Source organism: Gallinula chloropus (genome assembly GCF_964237585.1).
Source record: "Gallinula chloropus genome assembly, chromosome: 5".
NCBI lineage: Eukaryota > Metazoa > Chordata > Aves > Gruiformes > Rallidae > Gallinula > Gallinula chloropus.
Window position 1 is genome coordinate 36,917,383 of NC_140090.1, and position 11,121 is coordinate 36,928,503.

The window sequence follows — 11,121 nt, forward strand, 5'->3', positions numbered from 1 at the left end:
GCAAATTCTTGCTTTGCAAAAGTAAGAACCAAATTTTTTTTTTCATACCAAACAGATGAAAATAAAGCAAATACTCCCTTCCCATCACACAGACCAAGTCTCAAAATATTTCAGAGCTGCACAGGTAGTGGATTTTTATATATTTTCCAAAGGTTTCAGTAATTTTAAAAGATTCCCAACCCCAAAATTAGACAAATACCTGATAAAGCATTCATGTTCTTACAAAACAAAAGCATTTTACGGAGATCTTAAATAATTTAATCATTTCCAGAGAACAGACAACTCCTGGTACACTGGCCTTTCAGCTAACAGCTTCAACTAACCAACGTATTCTGAAAATGTATAATCGAGATGTTTTGAAGCATTAATTACTTTTTCAATTGAGAAACACACCAAACCCTCCCTCACAGTCAGCTTTAATTCAATCAGTAACCCCATCCAAAAGATACCCAACCCAAAAGCACAGTTTGGAAATGCCTAAACAGCTCCAATGCCTTATCTGGAAGGGAGCAGGGGACCCTCCTAATTTGTCTCAAACCATTTAAAGGTTGAATTTCTTGCAACTTACTGCCCCCATACTAGTAACACAAGCATCACTCAGTGCTCTGATCCTGGGGAATGCTCTTCCAAAAAGGGGAGCCAAAGACATAAAAGGAAGCAGGGCCTAAGGAAATACACTGCCAAAGTACCACCACTGCACTCCTGTACAGCTCATGATGCACCATGACAGAGCTCCTCTTTTACCCACAGAGACACACTGGAGACCCCAGCAGCTGGGGAAGGCCGCCCTGCATCTGCTCAGGCTCTGCCTGGAAAAAGTAGTTTGCAGTTCGTGTCACCCGACACCTCTTGCCATCATTATATTTGCTTTGTATTTTAAATAGAACATTGTTAATGAACATACTTTCCATTACTCAGCACAACTGACGGTTGAACTCCTCAGGAGCAGGACTAAATTCTCAGAGAAGGTCAAGCTGCAAAGCACTGGTCCTTGGCACGCAGCACTTGACATGGCTACTGGCACCATGGTGCAGGCACCCTACAAAACCAAGGCAGAAGCGTCAGAAAAAATGAGGAGAGGTGTTCACCAGGCCTCAGACCGTAATTCTGCTCTTGACGCAGGTGTATACCACACACACAAGCAAAGATACCTCCACAGCTGTTTCTGTTTGGCCAGGGATATCCAAAAAGTCCCTCCAAGAGGGACTAAGCAGGATGGATTTTGGACAGCAGAGAACTCCAAGAGGAAGAGTACCCACCAGTCCAGCACCACTTCAGGGTCCGGATGCTCAGCTAGGAAGAGGCAGAGGCTGTTTTATCCTACTCACCGTGCTTTGCTTTAGAGATTTTCCAGATTCAAATGGGCTTGCACAGCTGTCCACAGTATCAACACCCACCAAAGAGACCATCAGGCATGCATCCTGTACCCATTGCCCCGCTCACATTACAGGTGTTATCCTTTTACAATGTGTGAGTTGAATGTCAAAAACACAGACACTGGGCTCTTAAAGGAAGAACTGTTTCTGCACTCCATCAATGTTCTCACTCTCATCAATAGTTTTGGACTAGATTTTAATCTATTTTAGAAGAATAGCCTCCAGTCAGTGGCTGGAGCAGTTCTGTGCACCAGATGGACAGAAAGGGGTATTTATCCAGGGCAACAAAGCACAGTAGTCAGGCATGCCTGATCTGTCAGGAGTTATTTACCTCTCTTAGAGTACAGGAGGTGTCGTATGCAGTGTGCTCCACCTGCTGCCTCAAGTTTGTCTAGGCAAAGGATGTTCAGAAATGTCTCCTCACAACCCTCTCTGCGTAGCTTTCTTTTCTCACTCTCTGGAGTTGCTAGACACTGGTCATTTCTCCACCTACAGACTGAGAAACCAAGGAAGCACAACAGCTAGGTCACTATTCCCTAGAGTAAGGAGGAATGGAATGCGCACTAATTGACCCAGCGCCAGCATACATACTCACTGCCACCTCACAGCATCAGCCCAAAGCTCTGAAGATTTGCCATCTATTCAGAGACATCTCCAACACTTTCACACAACAGCAAAATATGTGATAACTTCCTATTACTGAGCTGCCTGACATCACTATCTAACATCAGCTGGGTCTTTCACACAGATCTGCTAGCCCTGACCCTCATACCATGATGGCAAACCCAAGAAATTTGGCAAAGATGTCCTCCTGGCAGGCAAACTTGGCTGTTCACATCACTAAGCCCACTCAGCCTCCACACCCATCTTCTCTACCTTAGTACTGAGGTATTAAATATTCACAGTATGTACAACAGTCTTGGGTGAACAAACTCCACAAGTGTGACCTACCAGAAAAGGTACACTTGCTTCCACACTGAAATATTCTCCTTTGTCACACAGCTTCCCTATTGTGGTATTTAATACCATTATTACAAGAACAATCATACCAGTACAGCAGATTTTCAGCCAAATCTTGGTCTTTAAACACAGCACATTCAAACAGTCTTCTTCCAGGTATTATCTTATTGTCCATGCAGTCCTGCTGCAGCTTTAAATCTATGCCCTTCTTATGCTGGGGAGGCTGACTTTTATAGGGATACAAGGAAGTGCTCAAATGTGCACCAAAGGAAAGATGCTTCCTCAGTAACCTTTTGCTTATTTATTTTATAATGAAAAACACAATACTTTCTTATTTGCTCAGGCACTTACATTTACTTCAGAATGAAAGCTGAAATGTTGCTGAAAAAATAAAATTTCACTCTCACATCTACTTTCTAGATTTACTGGCACAATGCACATCAGACCACAGTTGTTAGAGCATTAAACTCAATTCTCCATTACCAAAATCTATGGTTTGAGAGGACAGTACAGACCAGTTTATAAACATTTCATTTGTCCACCAATGTAGCAATGATAGGGAGCAACACTCCTAAATCAAACTGTTGTGGAAAAAAAGGCCATTGCCAATCCTCTGGAAAGGCCTTGCATTAAGTGGTGAATGAGTGAGATTGATAGAAGCAATAAAAATGCATGTGTGCATTTCCTCAGCAGCATCAAAAGTATTTCAAGAGAGACTGTTCACACTGATGAAAAGAAACAGAATGTTTTCTATTTCCCATTAACTTTCAAACAAATTCATTTCCACTGTATTCCTATAGTTTACATACATAGTTTATTCCCTTAAGGGCATACAGTCTTGTGCTGTATGAAGGGCATTTAGGCCTGGAGAAATGTCACAGGGCAAATTTTAGCCAGTGGCATGACTCCGCGGGAATTCAGCTCCTGCCCAACCTCACAAACATCTGCTGAGGCTCACTTGGCCTCTTCATGATCTCATGAGTGAAACTAGGCAGCAAGGAGCATTTTAAGAGAGAGACCAGGACAGGTGGACAGCACAAAGTCTTAAGAAAACCAGTGACAAATGCAGCACCTCATTGCCTCCTTAGCTATGTTCTCTACATTCTCCCGGGTGCATCTTTTTCTTTCTCCCCTCCCTGTTGCATGCTAAGCAGCAAAAGGGATGAACAGCTGTGCCCCTGCTGTACATCAGAGCATGCAAATATGAAAAATTTCCAATGTCTTTCGAGCATACCTAGCAGGACAGTGTTATCTAGTACAAGTCACGCGCATTTTCCATGGAGGTAGGTCCTTAAGGCAATCAGAGGTGAGGCAGAGCACATAATGCTTCTACCTCACCAAGTCTAGCCACACGAGGTTGTTTTCCCAGGGCTGTGCTACAGGGACCAAGAAATCACAAGTCAACCCCAGGCATCACATGAGATAAGAAGAGTAAATCTCTCCCAGGGTTGCCATGAAACTTGTGAAGCAGGCTTAGAAGTCAGAAGATAAACAAAGCACACATAACTCATTACATTTGGAAAAAAACAAGTCTCGTCTTTAAGCCCATCACATCTGGGAGCTTTTGGACTTGAAACTCAATTCACACTTCATGCAGACTTGTAGTTGGGAGTTACATAACCCTTATACTGCAAGGAAGAAGCCTTGTGATAGTTTTATTTTGAAAAGGGACTCTTAAAAACTATTGTTTAATGCAAAGCCCTTTCTGAAACTGGCACAGTCACATTAGTTTGTGTTCAGAAATCTCTGCAGCATAGCCAATGCTGAACTTTCACAGCAAGATGTAAAGAAAGAAAAAAAACAGTCAGCAAACCCTGCAGTGAGGTATAGCTTGTAGGAAGGTCAGTGTAGCACAGTGTTCACAACCTCAAAAGTTAAACTTTATTTTTGTGTGAGATCATAATCTATTGGATGTCTCATTTCACACCCTCTGCACGTGCTCCAAAGCAGCACAGCAGTGACTGTCCCTGCCCACAGCTACAGTGAGGATGGAGGTGTTTAGTTTCCTACAACCTAATTAGCTATTCATGAAAGTATAACCCTCATTCATCCTGCAGTAAAAGCACTGTGTCTGGGGAAACTACATAGTATTAAATGCTCTGAGAGAGGCGACAGAGTGCCTGTGGGTCAGTTTTAAAGCTTTGCAAGAAATTATGACAGAATAAGGCCTTAAGATATCTACTAAAAAAGAAATTGCCATTCACTTCATCATTAAAGTGGAGAAGAGCATAGAGACCCACTTCCCAAAGTAAGCAACTAGAGTTTTCTAGAGTTCCTGGTACTCAGGACTCATAAAAGGGGACACCCCTCTTTCCAGGCTTTCAGCCCCCATTATCCAAACTCCTCTCCATAGTTCAAGCAAACACATGCTCCTCTGAATCCCCAAAATGCCAGTGAAAATAACAGAAAGCTACACCTACTTCCAGGCAAAAGGGATGATTTCCTATATTCTTGTTAAAGAAGACACATGCATCCCAAACTGGGTATCATTCAGGGAACAACACATACCATGTGCACGTGGAACCCCAGGAGACATTGGGGACGGGTGCTTTATGCTCGCTCTTTCAGCTATTACACTCCTCACCTCTATCAATTCAGAGACACAGAAACAACATCACTTTTATCTTTTCAAATACCAGCTCTCCAGACTGCCTTCCTCAGGAAGGCATATTCTTTATGAGACAAAAATGGGTCCTTTTCTATGGATCCATTTTTAAGTTGCTCTCCTCCATGCAAATGACAGTGCTTAATAACTGCCTCATTAGCCTAAAAAGTGGTTTCAATTCAGAGTTTCTCATCTATAACATTCCTGTGTATCTGAAAAAGCTAAGTTTGTTTATAGATCTCAATAAATAAACCACCCCTGCCCTTGTTTAACTTACATGGTTTGGTCTGTTTCATAGTCATTCAGGAAAGTATCTGGTCTTCTCTTGCACATCCTGAAGAGAACTTCAAAGTCAACTCTCTTGCATGCAGACCATTATCTTTTGATCTCTTGCTAAACTGCAGATTAGAAAAGTTACTTTTCTAATTGCCTGGACTAACAGGTACAGGAGTGGCTGATCAACACAATTAGCCCAAGCAAGGGTATGTGTTCATAACACAGGCTGCAACCGAGACCTCTCAGGCTCCTTTCACAATACCAGCACCAAATTGGTGAGAATGTCTGTGGTTAATGGCTGAGTTAGGCTGGATTTCAGATGGAGGAAACAGTGACCAGCTCATTAGAGCTGATATTGCCAAACCCCAGAGATTATTAGGTGAAAAAAAATAATGTTGAAATCATACATATATATTCTGCACATAAAATCTGCCTATAGAGCAAAAAAGCTACAGAATTTAGGATCTGGAAACTTGGCACCTATAGAGTGCTTCATGAGCATGGATCTCCATGTTATGTTTATCATTTGAGCTCTATTAAATCAGACAAACGGAGCAGCTTTCTCCCAAATACAAAACAAATAACAAACGTGAAGTCTGAACCCATAAGCATTTATATTGCTTGAACAAAGACATTTTAAAATACTATTGGAAGTGCGTATTCCCACCACCCAGGATGTCACTCATTCTTTTCTGATAAATAAAAAGTAAAGAGGTGTATTTTCATCCTTATACAAATACAACACTGATTACACACACAGGGAGCAGCCCTGCTCTGGGAAATGATGCCATATTTGCACAGCCCTGCTTCGCAAAACACTTTCAACCTTCAGGAATATCTGTAGTATATTAAATTTTGCTGCCTTCAGTGACTGCCTTTATGTGCCTGTTATATTCACAACCTGATGATCTATGTCACTTGAAAATTAAGCGTTATTTTTAGTGGTCTGCAGTTGATTCACATAGGACAACAGTTCTGATGAGGAGACAGACTCAGCTGAAATTTTGAATTCCTCATAGCCATCTTTGAGAACTCTTATCCTGTGCCAAATGCCAATATGAATGCGGACTGATGAGCACCTGAGTAGCTGCAGTTTCCTTCTCTGGAACCAGACTTTCCAAATTCTCTCTACAGAGGAAACCAGGACTTCAGCCCGTAACTTCTGTCTCCATTGGGAGCGCTCCCTGAAACAGCAGCTCTCCTTGAGCTCTGCTATAAGTGATTTTGAAATAATTTACTGAGCAACCTGTACAGTCCTGCTCCAAATTAGTACTGCCACATGCTGAAAACTGCTGACAGCTCTCCAACTAACAAACAGAGATGTGCCAGCACACACTCCAGGCCAGCATCCTCGACTGGCAGCCCTTTTAAACACGGTAGTTTGAAGTATGATGTTAAAAGACCTGAGGAAAACAAAGTCTCGCCCTGTGGTGAGACATCACGTGACACCATCCTCTTCAGGCCTGCCAAGTCATGTTCTCAGCTCGTGAGACTCACACCCTTGAGTCCCATGTCCCTCTCCCTGCCGATATCCAGCTATCGCAGATCTTGGAGGGCTGTGGCGTCTCTGGTGCACGAAGGCACATGCTGAAGGAGCTAGCTCTCCTGGTAGCAGCGTGCCTACACATGGTCAGAGGGTGAGAACACAATTGTGATGCTTCACCAGGATGGAGGAATGAGAGCTTGGTACCAGAGACCCAAGAAGGCACACGCACCGGTTGCAGCCCATTGCTGTTAAACCACACGACTAACACCGTGTGACCCCATGGTTGCAGCCCATCGCTGTTACACCACACGACTAACACCGTGTGACCCCGTGTAAAGGCACACTGAGGAGAATCACGTATCAAGGGGGAAGTAAGCTGAGAGCTCTGCATCTTATTCCAGCCTGCTCTGCACTATAAGGCCAACAAAGTTGGATGAAGAACATGCAAGCCCCCTGATGGGCAGACATGCTAAATTGGCACCTGGGTTCTTCTTGAAACAAGACAGCACATAAGCTTTAAATAACCTACTCAGAAACCAAACCTCTAGGCTATTCATATCAGGCATGAATAGTTGGGACACATTCTTTGCCACACAGAGTGCAAGTCTAAAAGGGGATAAAGTGCTTTGTGAGAGGGGTCAGTGCTGTCCCTCCTGCTCAGACCCTGCAGCTTGGCTTTACTGACAGTATCTCCATCACACATAGCAAGACAGAGAAGTACCCACAGCCATGGCTCTTTGAACAAGAGTCTCTATTAGCCACATACACAGACAGCCATCTGGCAGAAATCACCTTCAGGGCTTGTACATGGTGTTTACTGGCTGTCAGAGGATCTCTTTTGAATAATTAATCAGCCAAGAACAACATGCCTAGAAGCAGTTCTTCCACTTCAGATTTGTAACTCAGATATCAAAAGTTATTTAAAAGCCAAGAAGGAGGTGCCAGTGGCACAGAAAAAATTAGGATATTTGCATGCAAGGGCTGCGTTAATGGGTAGTTTTCTACACTAAGCTGACTGTTATCAAAACCAAACCCAACACACCTAGCCCTAGAGGAGAAAACTATTCCATGGCAATAGACGCTGCTGCTGCAGACGTAAGAGGACTAATGATGTCCCAGCCCAGGAATACATGTGAAAAGTTGTAGGTGACTTCCTTGATGGAAGAAAAACACATACAGTCAGACTTGTTTGCTCAATTCATTTGAAATTTCTTTTACTTGTAATGGAAATGAAGGCAGCAAGGAATATCTCTTCTAAAAGTAAAAGAAGACAATTCATTTTATATGGCTGTTCTGCCCTGAGTATGCTTGTACAGTCTTCATGTCTGGAGAACAGGTACTCCTCCAATTAACAACAGGGGCATTAAGCTTGACCAAACCAAACCAAATTTCATTTCAGCCTGTCTTACCCACAGAGATTCACGTCAACACTTTTTCTCCAGATAACCTAAACCACCTTAATTTACTATCTTTGTATCTTGCAAGGCCATGTGCACATTGTTTTTTCTTTCAGTAAAATAATGCTTTGAGTTACATTCACTGCATTAAACGTCAGACATTGTTCCCAACAAGCAGGAAAACAGCTCCTTTCCTGCAGTGGCAATGATCTATTAACATCGGAAATCATAAAAAAAAGTGCATAAATGGGTGACTTGGCCTGTTCAACCAAACCAATGTGTATCAAAGCCCAATTGTCACGGGGTCCTCGGGTCAGGGCAGTAACACACCACCTGGGAGCTCACTTGGGGTCTACATCACACTGGTAATACTTGTAATACAAGGGGCAAATTTTGCTAGTGCTGGGTATCACTGTGTTTACAGTGCACACAGTGTTTATCAGTGTAACACAGATCTCCAGCAGTCTGGAGTCTCAAAGGAATAAGCCTACCACTAACCACACAATATGAGAGCAGGAGAGCTACTAATTTGGAAGCATTTACATATGCCAAACCATATCCCTCTCCTGAGCTATCTGTACCAGAGGTACGGAAGAAGAGACAGGCCATTTACTGGTATGGGAGATGATCACACCAAAGAGAAAGCATCACCATGAAGAGGGGGAAAATCAGAATCAGAAACTTGCCCTATGACTATGCCAAATTAAGAAATGAAGGTGCAAGGACCAGACTGGGCTAGGAAGGGTACATCACTGTCACTTAACTCTTGGCTATGCTGTATCTCTATAATGTCCCATTAGGCTTCTGCATCTAGGTGGAGGCTAACAACATTTGCACTCTTTGCCCTGTACCTATTTCTGCTGGTTTCTGCAAGTACTTGACAAAAGAAAAAAAAAAATTGGTTTTAATGTCCAATTCTTTGCCACCACTCTTCTCCTTTCCTGTTACAAAAAATGTCAGTCTGCCTCTGCCTGCCTGAAATGTTTCCAGATCCTAGGGACTGATATTTGAAGCCTGGACCAAGTTTGCTTTTTTGTGGGTTAGGGCAGGATCTACCATCTCTCAGCTCCCTTATCACTTTTCCCTGTGTGTGGGTGATGGGATATGTCCAGCCAAATCTTGCTGCAACAAAACTGCCAAGACTCTAAACTAGGCGGCAAGGGCATCCCTAGGAATGCGAATCTCCCTGTCAGCTTCCCGCCTGCTAACAGTCCCAAGACCAAGGTGCTGGGCTCATCCTGGAGCCTATGGCAGCCCAAGGAGGGCAATTCCTAGGAGGCTTTACCTTGCAGGCATGCTTGAATTTTACCTCTGGGCACCCGCAATCAGTAATTCCCACCAAAGTCCATTTTACTTCTTTCCTCTCTGCCCCACCTGCCCCATATGGTTTCCTCCTGCCTACCCTGATATAATATGGAATCATAGTCCCAAATGAAACAAAACAAGTTTTCAGGCTACAACTGGCTTTATAACGTGGTTGCTTCTGGCTGCAAGTACAAATAGCCTTCCATATTGCCAGTATGCCTCTCTGAACTCACCCACACCCCCCGCCCCCCCCTGCCCCCGCCTTGAAGGGGCAAGACTCCTTTCAGGCAGGCCCGTCTATAGGTATAGCTGTTCCTATAGTGCCATCTCCTGGCTTACGGCGCAGGAACACAGTAGCTATGTTTCACCCAGTGCCATTGTAGGAACATCGGGACTGATGAAAAGAGCTGGTTTTATCTGTTAAAAACCATTACAACAGGTTTAGACTGTGGCTCAATATATAGAAACACAGAGACCACGGGAATACTCTCAAGGCATTACCTACAAATCACCTCCCAGTAAACTATCAGATTTAAAATGACAAGATTTTGAAAAATATCTTCTGGGATGACCTGCTTTGTACTTTGAGCTGGTACAATCTTGGTTTTCAGCGTTTATTTCTCAATAAACATCAAGGTTCGGAACTTTTTGCTTACAATGTTTGTGCCATCTCATGACCCAGGAAGGCAATGCCTCATGCCGAGTGATGAAAGGATATAGATTCACACCGACGGGGACTGTGTATCATTATTAACCCAATCCTTGTCACAATGATATTTGGTAACATCTGTGGGGCAGTTTTCTCCCGGGGAGTGGCCACTGGAGACCACAGAGGCTGCCAGTATCCATCCTGCTGCCAGGCCCAGCACTGCCTTCCCCTCCCACACCATCTGGAATCACAGAATCACTAGGTTGGAAAAGACCTTTGAGATCATCAAGTCAAACCATATTGGTCCTCTACTAAACCATATCCCTAAGCACCTCACCTACCAGTCTTTTAAATACACCCAGGGTCAGTGATTCAGCCCCCTCCCTGGGTAGCCTGTCCCAGCACCTGATAACCCTTTTAATGAAGGATTTTTTCCTAATGTCTAATCTGAACCTACCCTGGCACAGCTTGAGGCCATTTCCCCTTCATCCTGTCACCTATGGCTTGGGTGAAGAGACCAACACCCACCTCTCTACAACCTCCTTTCAGGTAACTGTAGGCAGTGATAAGGTCTCCCCTCAGCCTCCTCTTCTCCAGGCTGAATAAGCCCAGCTTCTTCAGCCACTCCTCATAAGGTTTGCTGTCCAGCCCCTTCACCAGCCTGGTTGCCCTTCTCTGGACACACTCCAGGACCTCAATGTCTTCCTTACAGTGAGCAGCCTTGACGGGAGGGCAATTCAGGTGTTGACCCCCGTGCCCTTTCTCAGGGCTGAGGGAGCATCAGGCCCCCAAAAAGCCGGCCTGCCGACCCAAGTAGGGTGTGACAGCCCTACTGCCATGATTCCTGAAGCCAAGGCAGCCCTAGGAGCAGCTCAGGCCTGGCACAGTCACACAAGCACCCCTGAAAACATAACCCCCTCCGTCCTGGCAGTCACCTCACCCTCCCTGGGTGTGCCACTCCCTGCTGTAACGCGATCTCACAGCTATGTCAGAATACAGTCGTAATGCAGGTGCTTCATCATAATCTTCCTGCAAGCCGAAGCGTATCAGAAGGAATACGCAGGAAA